This window comes from Mauremys reevesii, linkage group 10, assembly GCF_016161935.1.
Source record: "Mauremys reevesii isolate NIE-2019 linkage group 10, ASM1616193v1, whole genome shotgun sequence".
Taxonomy (NCBI): Eukaryota; Metazoa; Chordata; order Testudines; family Geoemydidae; genus Mauremys; species Mauremys reevesii.
Window position 1 is genome coordinate 25,650,463 of NC_052632.1, and position 27,565 is coordinate 25,678,027.

The 27,565-nt window shown below is 43.0% G+C and overlaps 1 protein-coding gene across 9 annotated transcripts in view; it reads left to right on the forward strand.

Annotated features, from left to right (window-relative positions):
- CGNL1 (cingulin like 1) overlaps positions 1–27,565 on the forward strand; it is a 149,567-nt gene that overhangs the window by 42,349 nt on the left and 79,653 nt on the right. Inside the window, exon 1 of one of the 9 annotated variants that reach the window (XM_039492996.1) lies at positions 21,076–21,127. The exons of the other annotated variants lie outside the window; for them this stretch is intronic. The gene's annotated coding sequence lies outside the window, so the exon portion shown is untranslated. Of the gene's footprint in view, positions 1–21,075; positions 21,128–27,565 lie in introns of those variants that run through there. 9 annotated transcript variants of the gene reach the window in all.

Here is a 27,565-nt window from a genome sequence, read left to right on the forward strand (position 1 = left end):
AAGGTTGAGCAATTCCCCTGGTGTGACCTTGTGCAAGTGAGTCATTGCATTGTAGCTGTCTTGCTGGACAATGGCTGTTGATGGTTGTTCGACACCCACCCGGGCATTGGTTATCCCCCTGGTTATTGTCTTTAGGAAGCTAGTATCTGGGCACTTCCCAAACCCACAGCATATTCTAGTGACAGCCATAAAACACAATTCTCACAATTTCATATGCATTAATGATATATATATTTAGATGGAACTGTGTGTTTCAGAAGATCATAACCTTTCCCATCATACCTTACAAGATATGCTTTATATGCAATATCACAGTTATATGCAAATGATGAATATGGGGAGGTCAGAGCACTCCACTGGCGTGTAAAATGTCACAGTGGGTTTCCCTTTACAATGGACATGTGGAAGAAATGGAACTTAACTCTCTAAGGCAGGGGTGGCCAACCTGTGGCTCCGGAGCCACGTGTGGTTGTTCAGAAGTTAATATGCGGCTCCTTGTATAGGCACCGACTCTGGGGCTGGAGCTACAGGCACCAGCTTTCCAATGTGCCAGAGGGTGCTCACTGTTCAACCCCTGGCTCTGCCACAGGCCCTGCCCCCACTCCACATCTTCCCGCCCTCTCCCCTGAGCCTGCCATGCCCTTGCTCCTCCCCTCCCCCCCCCCCCAGCCTTCTGCACTCCACAAAACAGCTGATGGGGAGGAAGGGGGAGGTGCTGATTGGCGGTGGGCGGAAGGTGCTGGGAGAGGGCGGGGGAGCTGATGGGGGGCTGCTGACGTGTAACTGTGGCTCTTTGGCAATGTACATTGGTAAATTCTGGCTGCTTCTCAGGCTCAGGTTATCCACCCCTGCTCTAAGGTATGTCTATGCTACGTTTTGAAACCTGTGGCAGCGAGTCTCAGAGCCTGGGTGGGGTTGTGCTACATTGCTAAAACCAGCAGGTAGACATTATGACTCAGGCCGGTACTTGGGTCCTGAAGGTCACCCTTCTCCCCAGGCCCCAGAGCCTCTTTGAGACTCGCTGTTGCAGGTTTAAAAACATAATATAGACATACCCTAATAGGTGGCTTCCTCAGAACTGGGCCATGGATGCAATCAATTTCATTTCTGTGCAGTCCTAGAAGTTTACCTTAATAGCAGGATGAAACATATGGTGAATAAGAGTATAATGTCTATTCAAAGTCCTACTCACACTAAATAGCTAAAAGTGGATCTTTTGGGGAACAGGGTTAAAGTTAGTTTGCCTGGAGGCTGCCATGTCATCTGGAATGTAAAGGTGAAATGGCATGACCTCTGACTTGAATACTTAACCCTTTGGTCATAGAGCAACATGAGATAAATGTTTTTACAAACTGGTAGTAAGCCAATTAGTTAGCATAGGCCAAAAAGTTAAGCTTCTGTGCCCCTCCTGTTTTCTGTTCTTACTATGGAAACAAGCTGTTTGTATTGTAAACTGATCAAATATGTAAAGGCTAGGAACCTGCAGAAACCTGTAATTTAAAATGGTGTATAACAATGTGAAAACAAGGATTTCGTAATTGAAACACTAGCAAAACTTTAATTGTAGTGTCTTTACTATGTAATGTTGTGACAGTAGATGACAAGAAGAATCTTTTCATTACAAAAAGAATAAGTTCCTCTTTAAATAATATTACTACTATTATTTGTATTATTTTAGCATGTAGGAACCCTAGGTTCATATACCATCAAATGATCTATTCTGTCAACGTTCTAGACTTATTTTTAAACTAATTTTGTAATTTAATGCTTTCAGTAGGAATTGCACTCCAGCTTCACATAAGATTGTTATATGATATGCAAAAACATACATGGCATTAATGTTGTGAAGTCAAACTCTCACAGTTAGTAAATGAAAGGATCAGGTTGTGTTAGCAAAGTTAATTTGTCCATATAAATGTATAACTTACACTAACAGCCTACTAATTAAAAAATGCTACATATGTAATATGGACACGTTAATATAGTTATTTAAGCCTTAACATCTGAATTTCCTGACTTTTTAGATGCTTTTTAAAGTTCATGTACAAACATGAGTCCTACATTTAGACTATTTGCATATGTAAGCCTTTGCAGGATCAGGGTCTTTACCTACAGTATATTACTGCAATTTTTCTTCTTCTTAAATATAGAAGGAGAAGAGTTTGGTAGTGAACCCTTGCAGTTGCACTGTGGAGCTGTGCAATGTTTGTGAACTGGCAATAACACAACAAAAACCTAATAGAAATATTTTACTGCACTTATGCACAAGTGAATGCACTTAAAACGTTAAAATATTTTTTCAACATTTCCAGATGACATGTTTCTTATTGAGGACTAACTATAAATGAAGTTTGAACTTCTAAAAGTTAAGGCATGTTGAGTTACTTGTTCATGTAAGTTTATATAGTACTAGAACGGAGGAAGTAATTTCTCCTCATCTTGTAAATGGAAGTGATTGAAAAGATTTTGCTCACAAATTCCAGAAACCTTTGGACTGAAGTCAAGCACTGGAAGCTTCAGCCCAAAAGAGTTTTTCAGAAAGTTATGAGTGGGGTTTACAATGAAAATTGGGTTGTAACTTGTTTGCTAACTGTAAAATATACAAGAAGTTTATTATAATGTATGTTATGGGTCCATCACATGAGAATTTGGGAAATTGAAAAGGAGAGAATAAAGAGCTAACCTTAGAAACATATATGAGAGTCTGTTTTTAGTTTTACTGTAATATTTACTTGTACCTCTTGTACTGTGGTTACCTAACAACTAATATTGATAAATGACACGTTCAATGCATTGTTAAGTTTTTGTGGTTTATTGATGCAGCCTGGCTTAAAATCAGCTCCGAATTTTTGAACTTTGCCATGAAGTTAAAGTGTAATATTAAGGAAGTACCCTGTGTTCTTTCAGGCAAAATTGTGTTCTTTTTCTTATAAGTTAGCCAAAAGTAGAAATTGGCTTAGTTTCACTCTCCACACCATGGTATTTTACCAGTCTGGCTTCTAAATCCATTACCATAGCAATAATGACATAACAGTAATGTCTAGCCCTTCCAGCCAGTATTGTGATGGAAATTTTAAAATAGGCCCCTAATACTAGGCACATTATGAGCCTGAGTCTGAAAAGTGCTGAGTGTTTCAGGGTATAACATGGTGTATGAGAGTGAATTTTCTAGGCCAATAGCATTTGCGTTATGTTGTAGATCAGGGGTTCTCAAACGGGGGGTTGGGACCCCTTAGAGGGTCACGAGGTTATTACATGGCGGGGTCGTGAGCTATCAGCCTCCACCCCAAACTCCGCTTTGCCTCCAGCATTTATAATGGTATTAAATATATTAAAAAGTGTTTTTTAATTTATAGGGGGGTAGGTCACACTCAGAGGCTTGCTATGTGAAAGGGGTCACCAGTACAGAAGTTTGAGAATCACTGTTGTAGATGAAGATCTTCAACAAAGCACTGACTTTTCATGAAGAAAAGTATCTTAATGAAAGCGGAGCTCCTGAGCTGGCTGGACATGTTCACAAAGATCCTATTCTCATCTAACGTAACCACTGTTGTATTGAAGAGATTTTCGCAGTCTAAAAAACCTGGAGAATTAATACACAATAACATTACATTATTTGTCAGTTATGTCTGGTCTATAAATCACATAGTTAAGCACAAAAACACAGAAATGAAAAATATGGCCCTCTGCTCCTCCATTCACAGACACACACTTCATTACTAGGACCACCACCATGCATCTTTGACAGCACACTACCCCCTTAACTTTGTCCCAGCAGGGATGCCAGACTCCAAATGTGAGTGAACAGGATTTTCCAGAACTGTGCAGAAAAGATAGTGATCTGTTTGGTGGTGTTAGGGAGTTTAGATAAAGGATTAGTGGAAAGCTGGCATCCCTATTAGGGCAGAGTTAAGGTTAAGGTGTATTGTCTCTGATATATGGTGGTTGTTACTAAATGGGATCTTTGGGTTTGTGATTATGGAGCACAACTTGAAACCCTTAACTGACAACTTCTAGCCTGAGGACTGCGCGTACTCGCATGGGTGAATAATACCCGTGCTGTAATGTCCAAAGACTATGCTCCTCCTTCCCCAAAGCTATGCATCCTGCAATTTAAAATGACAGGTGTGTACTGTATATAAATGTAACATTTTCAGTCATTTTGTCTATGTAATATATTTGAACAATTGTAAGTAGTACTACAGATAGTAAAATATTTTAGTACATTCAAAGCACTGCACCAGAATTTGTCCGATAATATTTTCACCAGCTAGTTTGACAAGCTGCAGAGCTCGATGAATACTGTGAAAAAAGTGTATGTTGAATTATTATTCAACATTAATGCTGGTAAAATTCCTCAGATAATTTGTTGATTACTATTTGATTAACCCAGTTTAATTTATTTCCTTATTTATTGCCCACTGTCTGTTAGGGACTTTCCAGACAGGTGAGAAGGCACAGTGCCTACTCTTTAGAGCTCGCACCCTAAGGATCTCTCTTGGTTTTGTATTCCACATAATTTCTGTCTTTCCTACCATAGATCATGATGTATCTTTTCCTATCTTTTTGTCTTCAGTGTCCTGTTTCTCTCTTTCTTCTGACTCCTTTGTCTTCCACTCCCCAACACATTAATTACATTCTCTACTTCCTCCCCCATTTTTCTTTTTTTCTCCCATTTCTTCCCCAAATCATACTTTTCATGTCATGCTTTTCTTTTCTCATTTATCCCATCATTTATCCCTGTCTTTCTTCCACCCACTCATACCCATCCAGGCATACGACTTGGAAATCGGGTTAGACACTTACAGCCGGAGGACTAAACGTACTAGCTGAAGACTGGTATTAAAGATGAGGAATATTGTTATCCAGGTGCAACACTCAGGTGGGAAACTAATCCCAGTTCCTGGGGTTCTTGTCAGGGTGCTGATCATGCTCTCTAGATCTGCTCAAGGAAGGGGGGAATGCAGGCAGCTGCCATTCCCACCCCCATTCTGAACTCTGCAGAGGTTTCCGCTGGGGGAAGGGATGTGCAGTCCAAAAGGATGAAAATTCTCTCTCCTGAGATCTGTGGAAATTAGTTTGAAAACAATAAGAACAAAAACATACCACAAGGCTTTAGTAACTTTTCAGAGCTGTCCCGTCCCAGGAGGAAGTCTGCCAGGGGCAGATGCACAGGCCTCCTGCAGCCTCCAGACTTGCTCAGTGCTACACACACATGCTGATGTGTGTGGTGATTTCCTCCAATGGAGTTCCCCTCCATGGGTGTTTCTGTGGGAGGCCAGGGTACTGTCCCTGTATAATTTTTGATGACTAACATCTTTTTGCCAAGTGGGTGTCTGATAAATTTAAAGTCTGTCCTGCCAGGAAGTGTTTTTCTTTCTGGAGACAGAGCATTCTTTCTCTGTGATTTCTCCCAGCCCCTGCTTTCTAAACGTAGGGTGGACTTGAGAGCCTGAGCTCCAGCCAGCAACATCCATACTACTATTTTTGACACACTAGCTCAAGCTCCACTAGCATGAGCCTGTCTTCCCAGGCTGGGAGGCTTGCTTTCATCTGCAGTGTAGACATACCCTAAGTGGGAAAACGGGGACTGTGGTACTCTTATCCCAGCTCTTGTGTCTGAATCAATATCCTCAATGAACAGTTCTCTTGCCTACCGTTGCTGCTTATCCTCACACTGCAGAAAAATTAACAAGATTCCTGTTAGTTTCACTGATGACAACAGATTTTTCAGTAACAATATTGAGAACCAACGGTGGTTGGTTTCCCCTCTGTGGCATCTTGGTAAAGCAGTGAGTAGCAGCAGAGGCATTGGGGCGGGCTGGCTGGCTGCAGACTCAGGAAGACAGCACTTTATTGATTTGCTGCTGTTTTAGGTTTTTTTCTTTCTTGAAATCTTAGATCCTGTAGGTGAAAATGTTTCCTATTCGCCTCAGGTGAAGGGATTTTTCTAACCCCAACAGAAATTGTTGGCTTACTATTTATGTTGCCATAAGTGAAAAATATTACTTGCCCATAGAATAATTATTTCAGACATGTTCATCTGAGCAGATTAACAAACTTCAGAATCTATTGTGACCTCACCTGTGTGTTAGTGGAGATAAATCTAAATGGCAAAATTTTTCTCTGGTTGAATATTGTAATTTAATGTTTAAACTTGAGAAACTAATAGTAGGACTGCAGGTGTAAAAGATTTAGTGAAGTGGTAGTCATGGAGTCCCCAGTGTTTGGGATTATAGCACAGTGATTTTGCTCTGACCTTGTACCATCTCTGCCAACAGGGTTGGCAGTCTCATTGAAGGAGTTTATCCAAGTGTAGTTCTTTTTTAAGTAGAACGGAATGGATGATGAAATCCACAGCCAAACATTTAAAATTCACTTTAAATACTTAGTTTTTCCACATGTGCCTCTAACTAAGCATTGAATCCGCTGTATTTGAATTACATTGTTCCATTATTTGTTCTGCTGAGACACACTATTCAATTTAGAATGTAAACCTTAATTTCAGATGTGGCGTAATAAGGGTGCCTTTTTCATGTCCACTTATTTTGTAACATTTCTTGTTGTACTAGAAGGCCAATGTAGCATTCCTCTGTCCTGGGGGAAAGTGATGGTGAGACTTTCTGCAAAATGCTTTCATTTAAAAGACAAAAACTCAATGTGGTTGGTCACAGCAGATGATGTCGGAGTCATTAGCACATTCACTGACTTCTACAGGGTCCCCCTGTGCTCTGTCATGCAGGAATGCTAAAAGTCATTAATATTCAGATAGCCCCGTGACACTCAAAGATCTGCGCATGACAGAAGCCAGAATGCAGGAATTTAGGAATCCTCAATTTTACATTAGACACATTCCCCATTCTAATGGTACCTAAACATAGAATTAAAAATTATAAGTACAGATACTATAACAATGAAAATGTGACTAGTTGGTTAAAAATGGCAATGTTCATAAATCCAGTATTATAACACACACACACACACCTTTCCCAGAAAATAGTTCTCAGCAAGAAGCAACCATTTGGAAACTTTTAGCACTTTTTGAGCTATCTTAGGACAAGAAGTCTTAAAAATCTGTTTAAAGTAGAAAAGTATGCACATGTGAACACACACACTTATTACCCTCATGTTAATACAAACATAGATGAACAGATTTTGCTTAGTTTCAAAGTAAAAAGGCACCATATGCAAAAATGATAAAGTTTGAGCTTTACTGTGGGGAGGGGGGAAGCTACTTTCAGTGATGAGAACCTTGTACTAGCTGCATTAAGCCCCTTTGAAGGGCTCAGTGTGGGTATAGCAAATGTGGCAATATGCAGTCATTTTTGGGACGGGGGCATTAGTTAGCAGTGTTACTTACATGGGAAAAATGTTACACCTGTGCTCTCCAGGTTGCTCCAGCAGCAAGAGCCTTTATTTCTGAATACAAATCACGGGGTTGGTTTAGCACTATCAAGCTTCGTGCAAGACTTGACTAATTTACCTGACACTAGTCTGAGGACTTATAGCCTAGTCTACAATAGAAAAGGTTTGCCGGTTTAACCATACCGGTATAGCAATACCAACAAACTCTCTTAATCTAGACACAGATTATACTAGCATAAAAGCATTTCTGTTGGTATAATTTATACCAGTTTTGTAAGTGAAATAAGTTATACCAGCAAAAGCACTCTTATGCCAATATAACTGTCTACACAAGGGCTTTTGCTGGTATAGGAATGTTGGGGGCGGAGGGGTAATGACACTTCTAACTGACATTTTTATGGTGGCAAAAGTTTCTAGTGTAAATCTGACCTAAGCCACTAGCCAAGGTGAAAAATACCTATGCAGCCACTGCCCCATAATTTAAAGAAATAAAACAATGTGTACCATTTACAATAGACTGAATGAAAATGTTACCATTAATGACTATCCATGGAATGCCCTTTTATTATTTATTATTTGTAATTGGTTACCTGTCTTGCTAAGTATTCCTTTCTTTCAGGCATCACTCCACTTGTTCTCTTATTTCCTATTATAGATCATGGTATATCTTTTCCTGCATTTTTTAAATTGTCTATATCCAAAATTTGGGCTGCTTTACTTCTACCAGCATAGTTAAAGCAATACAAATCCTGTGGGATGCACACAGTTATACTGGTATAAAGGTAGTTATATGGTTATACCTTATTCTTGTTCATGAAGGGGAATAAGTTATACTGGGATCGGCAACCTTTGGCACGCAGCTCGCCAGGGTAAGCCCCCTGGTGGGCCGGGCCGGTTTGTTTACCTGCTGTGTCTGCAGGTTCAGCCAATTGTGGTTCCCACGGGCTGCAGTTTGCGTATCTTAGGTCAACCCCCCCACTCCCTCACCCCCGTGTAGACCTAGCCATTGTTTACATTTCTGTAAGAAAGATTCTCTGAAAGACTTTCTTTTACAAACTTTAGATTTTGCCTCTAGGCCTCTAAAAATATGTACAGGATACTCTCTCTTTATTTACACAATAATGATGATATTGAGCTGTATTAAGAATTTATTTTGGAACAAAATAAAAAGCTTTCAAGAGTCACAATTGGAGGAAAATGTAGTAAAACAACGAAAAACCTCTTGTGGAGAAACGGTGGGTCGTATCAGATGTTTGGATACAAACCAGCTATTGTATTTGAAAGCACAAACTTCTTTTAGAACTATAAGTGTGCCCATATTATTCAGCTGTAGTTGTTTCCATTTTTTTGTTATACTTTAACAGGATTCTACAAAATCAGCATGTATAGCCAAGGCAAAATTCTACTTAGTAGCATAGTTGGGTACACATTTCTCTTCAATTCTTTTGTAAGTTTGGCAGAAAATCAAAGGAGAAATTGAATGTAAGTATGTATATACAATTAATACTGAGAAGTATTTAGAGTTTGGTTTGGGGGGGGTTGTTTTTTTATTTTAGTATTTGAAGATCAGTAGGGCCTTGTACATATAGAGAAATTGTACTGTTTTAACTATCTGGTCTAGCTAAAATAGTAGAACCCCACAAGTGTGGGTGCCATTGTACTGGAATAAAAGTGTTTTATACTTCTATAGCTTACCTTGTACTAGAAGGGAAATAAGTGATATTGGTATAAGCACACTGATACTGGTATAACTGCATCCACGTTGGAGATTGTACTAATATAACTATTTCCATTTAAAAAAAACCCCAACCCCAGCCTACATTATTATATTGATAACAAAATCTGTATGTAGACCAGGATGAATAGAGACAGAAAGATTACAGATGAATAAATTGTATTTACAGTTACATTTTAGATACATGATGGTTTATAAATTGGTAGAATTTAATTTAATTACAGATGTGCTTTTGATTAACATTTGGTGTATTTGGAAAGTCCTTTTTTCTGGATTAAAATGATGGCTTTTTTATTTAATAACATTAAATTAATAGCATGACAGTAATACATCATAATTCAGTGTGTTGTAGGAAGAAGTCAGGAGGTTACAATTAAAATATAAAGCTTTAATTTCTGCAGTAAGCAAGGCCAATAGATAAGTCTCCTGTATTGTTCCTGGTGACAAGTGCACTGAAATTCTGACTAGTGGATTGAATATTAGTAATTTAAAGAAATAATAGTTTAAAGGAAACTGTTTTGAGTCAGTTCAATATTGAACTGCATTTTCCCATAATCGCACATTGCCTTAGGAGAAATGCAATTCAGGAGCCTGATGTTCCCATTCTCCCCTATGGGCCAGGCTCCATGGCTGGACTATATCTCCCATAACAAACCTGGAGTCATGTGACTCCCGTGATGGTAACACATAGCTTGGTCAAAGGGAAAGCTGCATTACAGTTTTGGGAAAGGTAGTCCCCCATGGAGCCTGGCCCATAGGAGAATATGGGGCCTGAACAACAACTCCTGTATGTGTTTGAGCTGTGTTCAAACTGCTGTAGGGGAAATTCAGAAGTGCAAGGGCTTCAGAATAGTTACAGTTGATTTCATACTGGAAAATATTGTATTTAGAGGTGAAGTTGGATATTATGTTAATATTTGCTTTATTGTTATATGTATAGTAATAATATTTTGGTTAATGAGAGCTGTTCCTTCAAGAACAGGGTGGTGCACTTAATTATAGAGTTTGAGGAAGACTGAAAGCAGGATGTAGGAGATTTTGCTTGTGTGAGCAGAGAATGAACCAACCTGTTTGTGCAAGCATCTTAAATGTCAGAACTTGATTTAATAAATTCATTTTTTTTCCCAGATAGCTGTCCTCATTTTTGAAGGTATGATATTAGGATTTACTTGGGGCTTGGATGTCTCAGGACTTTTCTAAGGTGAAATGGAGCCTTTCACCTGTAAGTTGCTAGTATGGATAGTGTGATTAGTTTGGAGGGTCTCAGTTTTGGCTCCCACATCACAGCTCTTGAGCCTCCCTGGGCTCCCATGGTTCCTGGCTCCTTGGTATTCCACTTTTTGACCTTTCGTCCCAAATCGTGATTAACGTTTTTAAAAAATTTGAAATTTTTCTCAGGGGGGCAAGATGGTTTTCTAGCCAGCTTTAATTTTACACCAACTGGCAGAGTCAGCAGAGGCCAAGAACTGCATGCCATAGACCATGGAAACTGAACTACTCCTATTCCTCTAGAAGATATTCTCTTCCACCTCCCCGATCTGGACTGAGGCATGCTTCCAGGGCAGTGTATGTGAGAAGATAGCCCTGCTGAGGCCTGTTGGATAAACAGAGGGCTTAATTCACCAGGGCACACAGTCCAGTGTCTTTCACCAGCACTGTGTCTTCACAGCTGAAATTTATGGTTATATGCAAATTCTTATTAAATAATCTGCACAAAATGTCACACATGGGACTCTACCTCATTCAGGGTGGCTCTCACTCATTTGTGAGTGGATAGGGATAAACTTGTCCAGAGATCCCACATTACCCACCCACAGAACCTAGTAGCCAGGGCACCAGCTCAGGCTCTCCTGTCTGATGCCTGCATGTCGTAGCAGAGAATTAATTTCCAAATTATGCTTCCCATCTGGAAAATTGGCTTTGGCTCAGTCTCCTGGCTTTCTGGCTTTTGCAAGGGTGAGGGTCATAAGGTAGCAGATCCCTTCATAAGGGTACAATGAGGGGTTACAAAAATGCAGCTGGAGTCTGGGATAACATGATTGTGTAGAGATGGGAAACCTGGTCATAGATGAAGGGATTGCTTGCTAGGTGGGGTTACTTTACATAGATTTCCTGTAAAACTCAGGACTGGCCCTGCTTTAAGTTCAGTGGTAGCTGAGAACTGCAGGTCGTCTTCTTCTAGAAGTTTCAGGATTGTGAGGATAGTTTTATATGTTGAATTGATGGATTGAAGGAGCATCAATGCTCGGTTTCAAAGTGATCTCATCTCTATAACATTTTGTGCAGAATATAGAACACTAATGCAATTTTGTGTGAAGTTTGTAGAATTAACAATAGTATGCTTGTATTCTGCATGTCATCATAAACCATCCCAGTCTTCAAGGTGGCCTTCAGCCTTGATTTGGTCTCCCATCAGTGTGTGATACCAAGCATAAATCTTTCAGTGAGGTAGTAGTTCTGCTGCTTTCTGAGTTGTGAATAATACATGCGGTATAGTCTGGGGTCCTGGCTACCCGTGATTTTGCAAGTATGAAATCTGTCACAGGGTATTTCATTCCATTTGGGTAGGGAGAGAAGCTGGGATGTGAAGCTTTTCTTGGCTGCTCACAAAAGGAAGCAAATATTTTAAAACCCATTGGTCTAATTTCCTGTTCTTCATCAAGTGAAGCGTTAGGTAGTTGTTTGATGTCACCATCAGAAAAGCTGACCAGTCATATAATAATTCTCAAGTTCACTTCTTTCCACAGTTGTCTGCCAAGAGTCTGCAGTCAGAGGTGCTCTCTTTGAAAAGCCATTAGATGAAATACTGTAGCAGCTTCTCGGTTAAAAGCCTTTTGAAAACTTGGATCTTGGCCCTTGGGGCAGGGAGTGGCAGTTTGCAGAGGCTCTGAAGACATTGGCCTGGCAGGGCCAGAGTTTAGTACAGGAGCACACAAAGCCTGCTCTGGAAGTCTTATTGAAATATTATTGATTTGAATCCATAGTGTGCTATCCTCTCTGATAATTTTGGGGGATGGATGCTATTTATTATATAATTTCTATAGAGACAAAAGTATGCTAGGTGCAGAATGAAAAGTTAATTTGAGTCAGGGAGAAGAGAAACACCGGAAAGATGCTGATTTTTTGGATCATTCCAGCTGCCCGCTAGAAATTGCCGGGTTTCATCATGACTTAGCCATATTTCAGCATCACAATAGCCTAATCCCAGATCCACAACCATCAAATCCCACTGTTCTCCCGACCTCTTGGGACTCCCACTCCCAGGAGATTAAATTAAATCACCTGCCTCAGGTCAGTCCCCACTGTAGGCCAACCCAATTCCTGAAAATTCTAACGTCCCATCCTAAAGGCCAAAGGGACTACACAACCTACCCAAACACATGTTCTCCTTGCAGAGCTCTCACATCATAGGCGGGATTGAGTAGTAACATATCCACCCGGATATGTTAGCAAGGACTGTCTATAAGTTTCACCGTGGTGTTCTTAATGCAGTTTTTTGGCCCTTCCACATACTGTGTTGTCTGTTTCCCTTGCTTTGTACTAAGTGCCAAGAACTCTTCCTTCTCCCAGAATAGTCTTCTGTCTGTTTTTCACTTTGCACCGCCATTTTAACATTGACCTAACACATTGACCTAACATTGACCTAACACTCTACCTCATTCAGGGTGGCTCTTAGTCATTTGTGAGTGGATAGGGATAAACTTGTCCAGAGATCCCACATTACCCACCCACAGAACCTAGTAGCTAGTTCTACTAGCACATAGTTAGTTGCTGCATGGCATCACTGATGCCAGCTTATTAGTTTGCTGCATAGAGAATCCCTTGCTTAGTTTTAAAAGGTCAGATCTATTTTGTGTTAAGCTACTGGGCCAAATTTTCTAATCCTTTTTTGGTTTTTCAGTGTGGGGAAACACTACTGCATACAGTGGTAGTCTGTTCTTCCCCCCCCAGCTTTTCATTACCTAAAGCTTTATAATCTTCAGTTTTCTATATGATACTTGTTTGACAATTTTTGCATATTTTGTTCTTAGCTTTAGTGTATGAGTTAGGTGCAGTAAAAATCAAAATAATACAAGAACAAGAAGTCACTCAGTTGAATTAATAGCAGGCAAACATCATTTAGTCAGTCTTTTGGATTTATAACAGTCCAGAGATATGAATACTGTAGCTGAATTTTTAAATAATTTTAACCTCATGCTAAAATAGGATTAGTCAAATCTTATGCCTCAGGGCATCAGTTGATGAATGCAAAGGTCAGGAAGGAATGTTTTACCCCAACTCAGCCTTGCACAGTTGGCTGGGTGCATCAAAGGTTATTTTCCACATTCCTTTGAAGCATCAAATAGAGGCCGCTCTTTGAGGTAGGATGCTAGACTTGATGGGTCAGAAATCTAACCTGATATAGTAAAGACTGTGTTACTGCAGCGGTTAAATACTATGGGCAGTGAATTAGCAAAAACACTAAAAAGATTAATTGAAAATAACTATGATGTAACTGAATGTCATTTGCCATACTAGACCCTAACGGCTCAGAATTGTCAGTAGGCATGTAAAGATTTAGGGCTAGGGTTGCCAACTTTCTAATCACACAAACCTGAACACCCTTGTCCCTGCCCTGCCCCTTCTCCGAGGCCACGCCCCTGCTCACTCCATTCCCCCTCCCTCCATCGCTCGCTCTCCCGCACCCTCACTCAGTTGCTCATTTTCACTGGGCTGGGGCAGCGGTTTGGGGTGCGAGTGGGGGTGAGGGTTCCAGCTGGGGGTATGGGCTCTGGGGTGGGTATGAAGGATTTGGGATGCAGGAGGGGGCTCTGGGCTGGGGCAGGGGGGCAGGCTCCAGGAGGGAGTTTCGGTGTGGGAGGGGGTTCCGAGCTAGGACAGGGGTTGGGGTGTGGGAGCGGTTTGAGGTGCAGGCTCCAGGTGGCACTTACTTAAGGTGGCTCCTGGGAAGTGGCTGTTCTTCCGGCTCCTGCCCATAGGCGCTACCACCGTAGCTCCCATTGGCTGTGGTTCCCAGCCAATGGGAGCTGCAGAGCGAGTGCTCGGGGCAGGGGCATTGCGTGAAGCCCCCTTGGCCACCCCTACCCCTAGGAGCCAGAGGGACATGCTGGCCACTTCCCGGGAGCTGCACGGAGACGGGTAGGGAGTCTGCCAGCCTGTACCAACTGGATTTTTAATGGTGGAGTCGCCAAGGTCCTTTTTTGATCAGGTGTTTCGGTTGAAAACCGGACACCTGGCAACCCTATTTAGGGCTCCATTCTCCTCTTCAGGTGTTGGTTTACTACTGCTCTTCTATTGAAGGGGCATGGTATGTCCTTCCCCTGACTCTCCCATGTAAGAAGCCTTAGGGCTTGGCTACACTGGCGCTTTACAGCGCTGCAACTTTCTCACTCGGGGGTGTGAAAAAACACCCCCCTGAGCGCAGCAAGTTACAGTGCTGTAAAGCGCCAGTGTATACAGTGCCCCAGCGCTGGGAGCACGGCTCGCAGTGCTGTACGCTAATCTCCACAGGGAGGTGGAGTACGTGCAGCGCTGGGAGAGCTCTCTCCGAGCGCTGGCGCTGCGACCACACTCGCACTTCAAAGCGCTGCCGCGGGAGCGCTCCCTCGGCAGTGCTTTGGAGTTTCGAGTGTAGCCAAGCCCTCAATCAGCAAATCCTCTGAGATCAATGTGAGTCTTGGAGAATCTGCAGGAGGCACGGGGCATTTTCACAGATGGCTCCTGCAGAAGCTGTTTCCGTCTCTCTCCGTGATGTGGCTAACTCCTGCTATTTATCCCCCTCCCTCCTAGAAAGGGTGCGTGAGGTGGTACAGGGTGTGAAGGGAGCAGCAACACAATCTAATATAGTTTGAGGTTGCAGATTTGGGTGCAGGAAAATCTGGAAGAGACCAGCTGGCACAATTACTTGCCCCTTTCAGTTCCATAAAAGTTGGACCCCTGCAGAACCTCCATGGAGGATGGGCTTCTGTGGTGTTGCGTGGGGGAGAGCATGTTGCATGATGGTGCTTCTCTCTTCTGTGTGTAGCCATGGAGGGGAGCATGGGGCTCTGAATTACAGGATTTCAAAAAGTTATTTCTTGTAAGGCAGCATCTTGTAAAGTCCATGTCATTTGCCTTTTAAAAAAAGGTAATAGCAGCCGCTAAGAAACATATTTTCTAGCACTTTTAAAATGGACTTTTGACCAGTTAAACCTTCAGTGTGCTTCTGCCAGGGTTCTTTATGAAGTATCACATCCTAGGAACCATCTGCTGTAGAAGAACGTATATTATAAAGAGCAGTATTGAATGTTCAGACATTAGAGCTTATCTGGATAAATTCTTTTTATAAACAAGAAAAAGGTCTGGTTTCTATTATTGCCAAAAAAATCAACAATTTCATTTGAAAAATTAAACAATTTCTGAGTAATGAGAATGTTGTTGGGTTTTTGTGGTTTTTGGTAAATATTGTCCAGATCTGGTAAGCATTTAAAAATGTGATACAATTATGTAAAAGATTCAAATATTTTTGTTTTAAATAAAGAAAAGGTTGAGAGTACGAAGGTTTAGCCCCACAGAAATGTTTATAATCCCCTGGAAAATGAGGATTATAATACAAACTGACATAAAATATAGGTTTCAGTTGAACCAAAGTAAGCAGTGGGAAAATGGCACTTTATGAACTACTTAGGTACCTGATACTGCAGCCCTGATCACATAAACAGTCCCATAAATAATGGGCTTGATGCTGCAAACAGAACCATATGCTTGTACACTTCCTCCCACCCAAATTTCAGAGGGATTCCAGGTGGGAGGAAGGGACCATATACAAGGTCCTATTTGCAGGATCATGCTCAGTGATGGCTGGATCTGGGATAAATTCACTTTGAAATCCTTTTCCTTCACCACCACCCCCAAAAATATGTTAATTGAGGTGCTTTGATTAAATAAAATCCTTTGGCTGAAATTACAAGTAAAAGCAAGTAACTGTGTAGTGTGACAATTTTTTTGACATAACCTCTATTTGTAATGGCTTTGCTTGGTAATATCAGTGGAGTTGAATTAGCTTCAGTCTTGTCTGAGTAGGTCCCCTGGATCTTTAATTTAATGCCCCTGTAAAATTTGGACTAACTTGGGATGATATTTGGATTTAGAAAGCTTGTTGGTGAGCAAATCCAGCTGCTTAGTCCAATACAATACAACTGCAAAAAGCCAAGCTATTACTTTCTTGGACTGTTTTCAAATTTTCCAGGTGAAAGTGTTGCTCAATCAAATCTGGCATAACATGAAGCACTGGAACACTGTTGCCAGCCAGAAAATATCAAAAATTGTATTGTTCTAAACAGCAGCTAAATTTTTGATCTTCAAAAGATGTTGGAGGTTGTCTATCTAATTGAAGCCAGTAGAATATTTTGAAAAGTTAACAATTTGTAGAATTAATTACTTCCCATAAGCAGCTGAATCAGTACACACCCTTGTGATTTTTTCTTCACAAACAAGAGAGAGGAATTTGTTTTTATTAGGTAATGAAACCAATTATCTTAAAAATCAGTGTCATGAAAAGTTATGTAAAAACACTGCTCTGATCTTTACTGAAAATCATGTCTCCTATGCATTTGAAAAGGACTTCATGTATTTTACTTACAGAGCACCACTAAGTTTTACTCCTTTGAAACTACATAGCAAGAATGTGTTACTCAAACCAAAAGTACTGCAGCTAGTATGAGAGAAATCCCAGACCTTGGATTTATGTCTTCCTTGATAACGGGCCAGAGGGGGGGCAGGGGGGGGGCCGGGGGGCCGGGGGGGGCCGGGGGCCGGCGCCGGGACCCCGCCGCCCGACCGCCCCCCCGCCCCCCGACCCCGCCGGCCGCCGCCCCCCGCCGCCGCCCCGGTGCGGGCCGTGGCCGCCCGGCGCCGCGGGCGGGGGGGGCGGGGGCCGGGCGGGCGGGTCCGGCCCGGGGCCCGCCCCCGGGGCGCCGGGCGCGCGCGCGCCCGCCTTCCCCCCCCCCCCCCCCCCGCCCCCCCCCCCTCTCCCAGCCTCTCTCTCTCTCTCTCTCGCGGCCCGCAGCGCGCCGCGGGGCGGGGGGGGCGGGGCCGCCGGCCGCCCCAGGAGCCCGTCGTGGTGGGGAGGGGAGGGGCTGGGAGAGACGGAGGAGAGAGGGAGAGAGAGGAGGAGCCCCCCCCCCCCCCGCCCCGAGACGGCGGGGGCGGGCGGGGGGGGCTCAGGGCGGGGGGCGGGCTCTGCGCTGATGCGCTGAGGCAGGGAGAGAGGGGAGGCGAGCTCGCTCTTCTCTGGGGGGGGGCCCCGAGGGGGGGGGCCCCCCCTGCCCCCCTCTGGGCGGCCCTGCTTGATAAACATAGCTTTTTTCCTTAACAAAGAACTGTAAGAAAACAATAACTGACCCACTGAAGAAAAGAAATATTTTAACCTCCTTTCATAAACCAAATAGCAAATAAAGACTGTCCTGTTATATCGCGCATGATGGACAGACTTGTATGTCAATATAAATAATCCATTATCAGCACTAGAAGTTAGTTTTCTGTCTGAAAGTTTAAATGCAAGGAGCATCTGTTTAAAACTCTTTTACATAAAGTATGAAGGAGTGTATTTTCATAAAGGTTTTATAACAAAAACCCAATATTTACGATTTCCCTACATTTTTAATGACATTTCAACATGCTTGTATATTTCATGGTTTGGTTTGGTTATTGTCAGTTGACAGAGGCCAAGCTACAAAATGAAATTTACTAGCAGAGCCTTTCAGTTATCAGACTGGCAAAGACAGTTTTTATTTCTGGACGTACATTAATTAGATACTTTGATTCTGATCTGTATAATCTTGAATTAAAATACTATTAAAATATAGTATGAGTATTACTATACCTCCATGAACCATGATTGGTCCATTCAGTGCTGTTGATGTGGCTTTTTTCTTCCTCAATAAAAATGCTATAGTAACTCTTTCTGAGAATAAATTGTAAGAAGTCCATAAAACTTCTGAATATTTTTAAGTGATACAAACCTATATGGAGGAGTTGATTCAATAATTTTTACAGAAAACACCTATGTTTGCGTTATGTCCATGTCTATAACAAACCATAATTACCAATCTGTATAAAGCTATGGTATTGTACTCTGAGGTACTATTTTTAAAATTTGTGACTCTATATTTATGAGGTGTTTAACATATACATAATATTCTGGAGACATTCTGAAAGGAAAATATATTCATCCCAAACAGCATATGAAAATACCTAATGTGTGAAGGAAATTTTTTGTAGTTCAAAATGTGTTGTAATTTTTGCCAGTTACAAACTTCTTGTTGCAAATTATTGCAGAAAAACTTGTTATGATATCAGTGTTTGCATTCCAGAAATAACACTGGTCATTCTTTTGTATATTCTCTACAACAAAGCTAATAATAGTGGGTGTATTTTTTGTTTGTTTCTGATAAGGAGCAATCTAATCAAATCCACGTTCTTCACACACATTTTTGTTCTGAGGACGTACCAAGTACAGGATCTGAATATTTATTGTTGCTGCACGTACAGGAAGGTATTTCACAAGAGTAATAAATACAACCAGAAGAAGATAGTGTCTCTGAATTAGAAGGGTTTGATACAAATTCTGATGATGTCAACAATGCTTTAAAGATGCATGCACATTTAATTTTAAGCACAGTTCTCTTTGACTATTTTGGTGTTGCTTTTTTTTAACCATTAAAAGTTTCAAGGTAACAATTTATTTGAAGAAGCAATAAGCACACTCTAATTGCTATTATAGCTGGTTGAAAAAATAAGCGAGAGCATCTTCAGTCCATTGGCTTCCAAATGGAGCAATGTTTCAGTTTTAAATTTTTCTGTGGAATTTATTGTATCATTTTCCACTTTTACTAACAGTTTATTAAACCTTTGAAACAAATCCTATTATGTGACTACAAAAAAGCTCAGTTCCTTTATGTTACACAACAGAACTATTCCATTTGAATAGCAGTAGTGTGTGTGAAAGGTGCCAAACTGATAGTGTTGGAGATGGATGTACAGAACTGAAACAGCAGCAATGCAGTCTTTCTCATGTTACCCTCTAAAGTTCCCCATACCTTGACAAGGTGTCTTTCCCTCTAGTGATTATTCCCCATGTCCACTGAGTTAGGACACTAGCTATTTAAAGCGGAAAAAGTCCCTGTTTTGCGGGAAAAACCGTGGGAGCTTCTACTTGCCAATGATTTTTTGTGGTGAAACTCAGAAGTTTCACTGCAAAAAGAAAACCACCTCCACGAGAGGCGTACAGCTCTTACCGTTGATGCTTTTGCGGTGATATGCAAGTGAAGAAACGTTCTTCCTGTTTACAGAGCTTTTAGCCTCCGTAGGATATCCCACAGTGTCTAGGTGACCACTCTGGCCAGCAGCTCTGCTGCTCTGATGCCAGGTAAACAGATAGCCACCCCTTTCCCTGTAAAGCCCTGGAAACTTTGACACTCCCCTTCCTATTTTCTTGGCAAGTGCTCACTTATCATCTGGCCAGGTGACAATGCCTGCTCCACGGAGCAAATAATCCCCTGCTTGGAGCAATGCTGAGCTACCAGAGCTGATCAGTGTGTGGGGAGAGGAGGCTGTGCAGGGACCAAGGATGCCCCACAATCACCCCCTGCCCCCTTTTCCACAAGACCTATCGTCAAAATGAAGAGCACTGCATTGTGGGATAGCTTCCCTAGAGGACAGCTCTCATCGATGGAAGTGCTGCCAAATGTAAATACTCTGATGCCTGTGGAAGTAAGTGCGTACACAAACCACTGCTTTTCTTTCACTGGTTCACTATCACCGGTGAAACTGACGGCGCAAAAACTCTGCAAGTGTAGGCATAGCCGTATTGGTCTTTTTGCTGATACAGCCACTAGTGCCAGTAAATGCCACCTGTCATGCTATAAATCTATTAGAAATTGAAAGATAACCACCAAAATAATATATGAGTGAATAAAAACTCTTAGGAAGTTTAACTAGAGTGGCTGTTGCCCTTTCTCCAGAATGCAGATGTTTTCAATAGCCAGACTACATGCCATTCCTAATGTTTAATTTTTACAAAACTTTTTGAAAAATTGATTGCAATGTGTGTGAAGTTTCCTTGCTCTTTGGGGATCATTGGTGACACCCCAGGATGCATTGTTCTGAGGCACTGCAGATACCACGGATGAAATCTTGGCCCCACCGGAGTCAATGGCAAAACTTCTATTGACTTTCACCCGAGAAGTCTTCATGCAACTTCTTGTTCTTCTAGTGTCTGTGATATCCCAGGATGATCCATTCTGGGGTGTGTCCAGTGAACCCAAAAGAGCCAGTGGGCTTCACAGTAGAAAGGTATCTTCATTCTTTGAATGCTGTTTTTAGAATACATAACCATGGCTCTGGATACTCCTTGGTAAACAAATTTTATGGCTAGGCCTCTGAGCTCTGGCGCAGCTTCATGTAAATTACAGTGACTTTAATGTAGGATTACCATCCGTCCAGGGGCGGCACCAGCACGCCAAGCGCGTGCCTGGGGTGGCAAGCCACAGGGGGCGCTCTGCCGGTCGCCGCGAGGGCGGCAGGCAGGCTGCCTTTGGCGGCATGCCTGTGGAGGGTCCGCTGGTCCCGCGGCTTCGGCAGACCTCCTGCAGGCGTGCCGCTGAATCCGCGGACTGGGGACCTCCTGCAGGCAAGCTGCTGAAGGCAGCCTGCCTGCCGTGCTTGGGGCGGCAAAATACCTGCATCCGTCTGTATTTCCCCAGACATGTTCGGCTTTTTCGTCTTTAAATAGCCGTACGGGAGGAATTGGTAATAAGGTACAAAGATTTGGGATTTCCCCTCCCCCCCATGCAGAGTGTGGCACAGCTGATAGGGCGGCTGGGCCTGATTGAGCCGCTCCCATTGGCCTCCAGCAGCCAGAGCCCCTCCCCCGTTTCCCCTCTCCCCCTGCCTCAGCACTCTGCGGGGGAGGGGCTGTGCGCTCGGCAGTGCGGCAGCTTGTTTGGTTTGGCTCCACGTGGAGCCAGTGGCTCAAATGGCATGGTGGTAAGGGAGTCCCGGGGGGCAGTCAGGGAGCAGGGAGAAGGTTGGATGAGTCAGGACTTCGTTGGGGGGGCTGTCGGGGTGGAGGTGTGGAGAGGGATTGGAGCAGTCAGAGGACAGGGAGCAGGGAGAAGGTTGGATGAGTCGGGAGTTCGTTGGGGGGGGCTGTCAGGGGCGGGGGGGTGGTGAGGGATTGGAGCAGTCAGGGGACAGGGAGCAGGGAGGGTTGGATGGATCGGGAGTTTGGGGGGGCTGTCAGGGGGCGGGAAGTGGTTGGATGGGGCCTGGGAGTCCAGGGGGTCTGTCTGGGGGTGGTGATGTGGATAAGGGTTGGGGCAGCCAGGAGACAGGTAGGGGGTAGGGCCCTAGGGGGCCAGTTAGAGTGGGGGGGTCTCAGGAGGGGGCAGTCAGGTGACAAGGAGTGAGGGGGGAGTTGGGAGTTCTGAGGGGGGCAGTCAGGGGGCAGGAAGTGGGAGGGAGTGGATGGGGCGGGGCTCAGCTGGGGCTCTCCCTCACGTCCTCTTTTTTTGATTGTTGAAATATGGTAACCCTACTTGAATGAATTAAATATGAAAATGAGTAATACAAGCAGTACAGTAACTCTGGTGTCATTTACATTTTTCAAATGTTACTGATTTTTGTATTGATACTGCATAACCATATCATAATGGAGGGAAAGTTGATAACAGCTGGGTAGGGGCAGTTAGGCCTTTTGCACTTTAGGAAGATATAAGAGGCAGTGTGGGACTATAGGATAAACACATTAGATGGATGTTTTTGTTAAAAGTTCACACCGTTCAGAACAGGAGCTCATCAGAAAACTTTGAAATTTCACTGAACAAAACAAACAAAAAAGTAAAATTTCTCTATTTTATGAGCCCTTCCCCGTCAGCCTCGCGCGCGCACAGCCGCCGCGCAGGCGGGGCGGCGGGTGCGGCCCTCCGCCGCGCCTGGGGAGGGGCGGGGGGGGAGGGCACACCAGGGAGAGAGGAGGCCGAGCCAGGCGCAGCAGCCCCCAGCCCCCCCCCCCCCCACGCGGCCCTTGAGCGGCGGGCTCGGGGCCCCCCGCGGAGACGGAGGCGGTTGATGCGCTGAGGCTCCAGGAGGGGGCGGAGGCGGAGCCCCGCTGTTTTTAAGAACCATTGTTTCAGGCTGTCTTTAGACTCAGGAAGACACAGTTGCAGCAGCTTGTGCTTGGTCCATACTTAGAAGGTTATTGTTGTAACAATAAGAACTAGAAACATCAATGAGAAATTTAAAAATTTTTTTTTGATGATTTCTTGGAATCTGGAACCTGGTTCTCTGGCCCCAGGTGGATTCCATAGCATAAGTGGTCCCTGTATGTAACTATTATCGTGATAACTATATACTTGGTGCCAATAAATAAAATAGCCTAAAGCAAGTTTGACTAATTACTTTTCCTATTTCATATGGGTATTGTGAGTATCGAGGAAGTTAAGCCAATGTATAATGATGGATATTATTTTTAGATTATTATATTTTAGAACTTTTATTTCTACAGGCATTATTCTCATATAAGAAAGTTTGAGACAAGAAAATGAAGCATTCTGCTTGTATAAATCCCCCAAAATTTTATTAAATATGAATACATTTGTTCCATAGAATTTTTTGTGGGAAACTGAGGAAATTGCATTCTACTTAAGCAAATATTTACTGAACTCTGATGCATAATCTAAAAGCTTCCCTTTCTTCTGTGCAATTTTAAGATTATACACTTGCATATTGGGGGTTTAGTCTTTCTGCTCATTAAATTTTGTAATCTAGTTTGCAATTTAATTGTAAATTGCAAAGTAATTTATGAATTGCCATTTTTTGGTAAAAGCTAGTTCCACTGAAAACTGCAAAATTGCCCTGAATTTCTTGTTTATATTCTGCTTGAAATGTTATATTCAGAGCACATTAGTTGGTGATGGTTTGAGAATTTTTTAAGCTCTGATTGTTTCTGTTGTTTGATTTGCATAATCATTTCTTATGTTATGTCTACACTAGTACTTTTGTCAGGAAAACTTTTGTTGGTCAGAGGTGTGAAAAAGAACATGAGTTTCACTAACAGAAGCGCTGGTTTGAACAGTGCTATGTCAGTAGGACATGCTCTCCCACTACTGCCGCTTATGGGGGGTGGTTTAATTATGTCAATGGGGGAGCTCTCTCCCATTGGCATAGAGTGGCTACATGGGAGACCTTACAATGGCGCAGTGTAGACATAGCCTTAAAGTTTTGTATCTTTTTCTTGTGGAGATTAGTTGTTAATCTTAAAAGTTATCACTACTGACAAATTCTTTCTCTTCTTGGAGGACTACTAAACACATGTCTTTGTAATATCAAACCACATTTGCTAGTATGCTATTGAAAGCTTTCAAGTATTGAGTAGTTTTGTTTGCATTTCTTTTGTTTTGCCATTGGTGACTTTTGCTGTCTAGCTAAAATCAACAAAGAGCCCGTTTCATGCATACCAACGCTTAAGTCCCTGAACCACATGTATATCCTGTTAATTAAATATTAAGCATGTTTCTCTTATGTAAATGGTCACATGCAAATATGCCATGGTTGATTTTGAGGAGACTAGTATTGTTACAGTGTATTGGTTTCCGCAAACTAGATTTCCTTTTTTAGAGTTAAATATTTTTCTAGATTTGTTTACATTTTCTGAAAATAGTAACTAAACCATTTAAAACACTTTACTCTCCTTGCAGTTCTTCAGTTTTTGTTCATTTCAAGACCATGATGTGTTCAGAGCAAGAGAGCATGGATTAGAGTTTAAAGCACAGGATTGAGAACCCCTCATCTGGGTTCTGTCCTGTTCTTCCAGCGACTGGCTACCGTAGTTGGTACCATTTGGTTCTTATCTACTTATTTGTTTTTTGTGAATTTACTGAGCTGCGTAAATAATCTTTTTTCTTCTGTGCTTTGTTAGCCAACAAGTATTCAGCGCTAATGTTGCTTTTTAAGGTCCTGATCCAAAGCCCACTGAAAACAGTGGGAGTCTCTCCATTGTTTTCAGTGTGCTTTGGATCAGCCTCAGTATGATGAGGCAAATGTCTATTGTATTAGATTTGTCATTGTATCTCTGTTATCATAATACCTGGAAGCTGTGTAGCTGTTGAGAGATATTATCATACACTATGACAAAGGAAACTCCAATATTATGTGGAAACGTATGGAATTGGAGACCTGAAAAAATGAAACGTAGGCAAATTTGTCATTTCCTTCCATTGTTCATCATCTTGCATTTTTTTCCTTTCCCTTGGCCTTCCCTGTTTCGCCCTTTCTTTTGTTCAATGACTCTTCGTATTCCTGGAAGTCTTAAAGGGAATTCAAATTCCATGTTGTTTATTTTATTTCCCTGTATTGAAACTAACAACATCTGGCAGAAATGGTAGCTAATTTACCAACTGTTTTTACAGTCCAGGAAAAAATTGGTCAATGAGGCTGTCTTTGTTTGTGTCGTGTGGACCATCAATTGGCCCCGTGGCATCAGAGCTGGGAGACAGGCTGTACTGGGCAATACTTGCTAAGTAGGACAAGTTCTCAATGCCCTGGGAGAAGGGGGCTGTGGCTGGTTTTGGGCCAAGGTGGGAAGGGTGTCCATTGGGAAGAAGTTGAACTGGCTGGTGACTAGCAGACTAGTTGGCTGGTTAATGGTGAGCTGGACTGTCCTTTTAGTCTGGAAAAAATGGATCAAATTCTGCATGTTGTCTGAAACCCTCCTGTCAGTTGTAACATCTGAAGGGGCACTTCTTGCTGAGATACAAGAGGTGAATGAAACTGTTAAAGTTTTCTGTTTTGATGTCTTTATTGTGCGTCCCTTCTGGCCATTTGAATTCCTGACACATCTTGTGATGCTTCTTTTGGAAAACCCAAGAATCTCTTTTTCTGTTCACTTCCTTAGGTTGCCCTGGTTTCTATTTTCTGTTATTGCCATGGCATCTGTGGGTTGAGTTTCCTGCATACTTTTTAATATTGATCTGAGGCTTGGTGCGCATTTAGTTACCCAGGGCTTCTTGGCATGCTGTTCTCAGAGATCCACAAAGATTAAAAGTGGCCCGATTAGGATTGTTTTGTGGGCCTTTGGCACAGGACAACTTATGGGATTTGAGCTCTATATCTTGAGGAATGCCTAGTTGTTCTGAGCATTCCCGTCGATTGTCAGTTTTGAGTAGCATGTGGCATTTAATTAGTCTCCATTCTGGAGCACTTTGGTTCAGTATCTTTTGGCTAGTATATCTGTCAACTCAACCCTAGAGCTAGATGAAATGCTGTTTTCAGGAATATTTGCTATAGTCCAAGTGGTATTGTCTCCCCTCAGTGGTGCTACTGATTTCAAACTCTTTGGTGCTTTTATGAGAGTTTATCAAAATTGTCTATATGTTAAGCCTTGTCTACACTTAGGATTTGCCCAAGGTATAGCTGTCAGTGGCCAGGCACTGGTTCAGGTAAGCCTGTTTGAAACTGGTATAAGCAGCACTGATGCTAATCATGGTTTTGCATTTCTACACTAGATGTGTGCAACTATATCAGTTGCAGGCCACCAGTGGCTGAAGTCCTCATTGCAGCTAAGCTCTTGATCTGTGCTGGGTTTGAGATGAAAGGGGAGCAGCAAACAGTTGTTCTTGTAATTTTTATGTTGTGATAGTTTTGTACAGAGTTCTGTATTAATTGAAATCTACAGCAATTATTTGCTATCTAGAAGAATACTTTTGGAGAGAGCACCACTGCCACTAGATATGGTATGAACAGACCTTCAATGATACAAGTAGCAGCAAGAGTGGACTGAGAGAGCTGTGTAATATGCAACACATAAGTTTGGCTAGGGTCTGTGATGTAACTATGGAAATCAATGCCATTACACCATTGTGTTTTGCCAACTTTGTTTATGGATGTCTGTTTGCATCTTCCACTAATACATTGCTTCCTAAAGACAGGTACCTAAAAGAGGAACAATGAAGCATCGCTCTTGCAATATAAAAACTTCAATATTTAAATCCATTATTTCACTGGAAAAAATGTCATTGGTAGCAGGGAAAGTGTAATGATTTTACCTGTATGACACTGGTCTATTAAACAATGGCAAATTTAAAATTATTTTGCTATAGTAATTTTGAAATGGTTCCTCTTCTGCTTTTGTCTTTGACTTAACAATCATAGGGTCTGTAACGGGGTCTCACTGAACCCAGTGAGGGCTCTGCCTCAATTTCCCCTGAGTGTTTGTCATTCACCGTCTCCCAGTACTCACAGAGCGGTCAGGCAGCTGCAGTGACTTAGCCCCCTGGCTAAGTCTAAATAAAAGTTCACCCTTTCCGGGGTTTAATTCGAAGCAGAGGCGGATTAAGGTTTCCTGGGCCAGAGCAAGTGGGGGACTCCTCCCCACCCCTTCTGCCTGCGGCCCTGCCCACAGCCCTACCCCTTTCTGCCCCTTCCCCTGGGCCCACTCTTGTTCCACCCAGGGTCCCCCCACTTAGGATTGCCAACTCTCCAGGTTTGACCTGGAGTCTCCCGGAATTGATCTCCCGGTGACTATTGAAAGCAATCCAGGAGATTTTAATAGGCTGTTTTAAGAAAATGACATTGTCATGTTGGGAAGAAGAAAAAAATCTCCCAGAATAGCTTCAGTCAGAGTTGGCAACCCTGGAGCCTCACAGCCCCTTTTGCTCCTTTCTGCCACCCTGTACTCACTGTGACCCCAAGACCGGAGAAGCAGTGTCCCCCGCTACAGCCCTGGGGTGCAGCAGGGAGTGAGAGCTCCTCCAGTCCCAGGGCTGCAGTAGGGATCTGGGTGCAGGGGCTTCCCCCGTAACTCCCCCGTGCTTCTGCGGGGGAGCAGGGTCGGGGCACTGGGGCTTCTCCTGCCCTGCCTGCCTGGTGCTTCTGCTGGAGAGCCGGGTTGGGCACAGAAGCTTCCCCTGCCACCCCATGGCTTCTGCTGGCATCAGGCCGGGGCCGCCCGGGGAGATTCCCCCACCTTACCCCCCGGCGCTGCTGCTGGGGAGCAGGGTCAGGGCTCAGGGGCTTCCCCCGCCCGGTGTTACTGCCATTGAGTGGCGTCAGGGGATTCCAGCGGCCGGGGCTCCAGTCCCCCCCAGTTGGCCGGGACCCAGTGGCTAATTCACCACTGACTCTAAGTCCAGTATACAGTGAAAATCAAGTCTTCTTCCCCAGACTCTTCCAGTGGGTACAACCTTCCCTCTGAAGATCTGTCCTCTTTCACCTTGTATTCATCCCTTTTTCTGGATTCTGGTCAGTCTCCTCTTTCCCTTGTCAGCAGGGGACACTGCACTCCCACACAAAATGTTATATAGGGGGAACACATGCCCACCCAGTGCAACCATTCCTGGAACAACTAAACACATGCCCATAATCCAAAATGGCCATGTCTTCTCCTTATCCTGGAGCTCTCCCAGACTGACCTCCTAACTGGGCCGT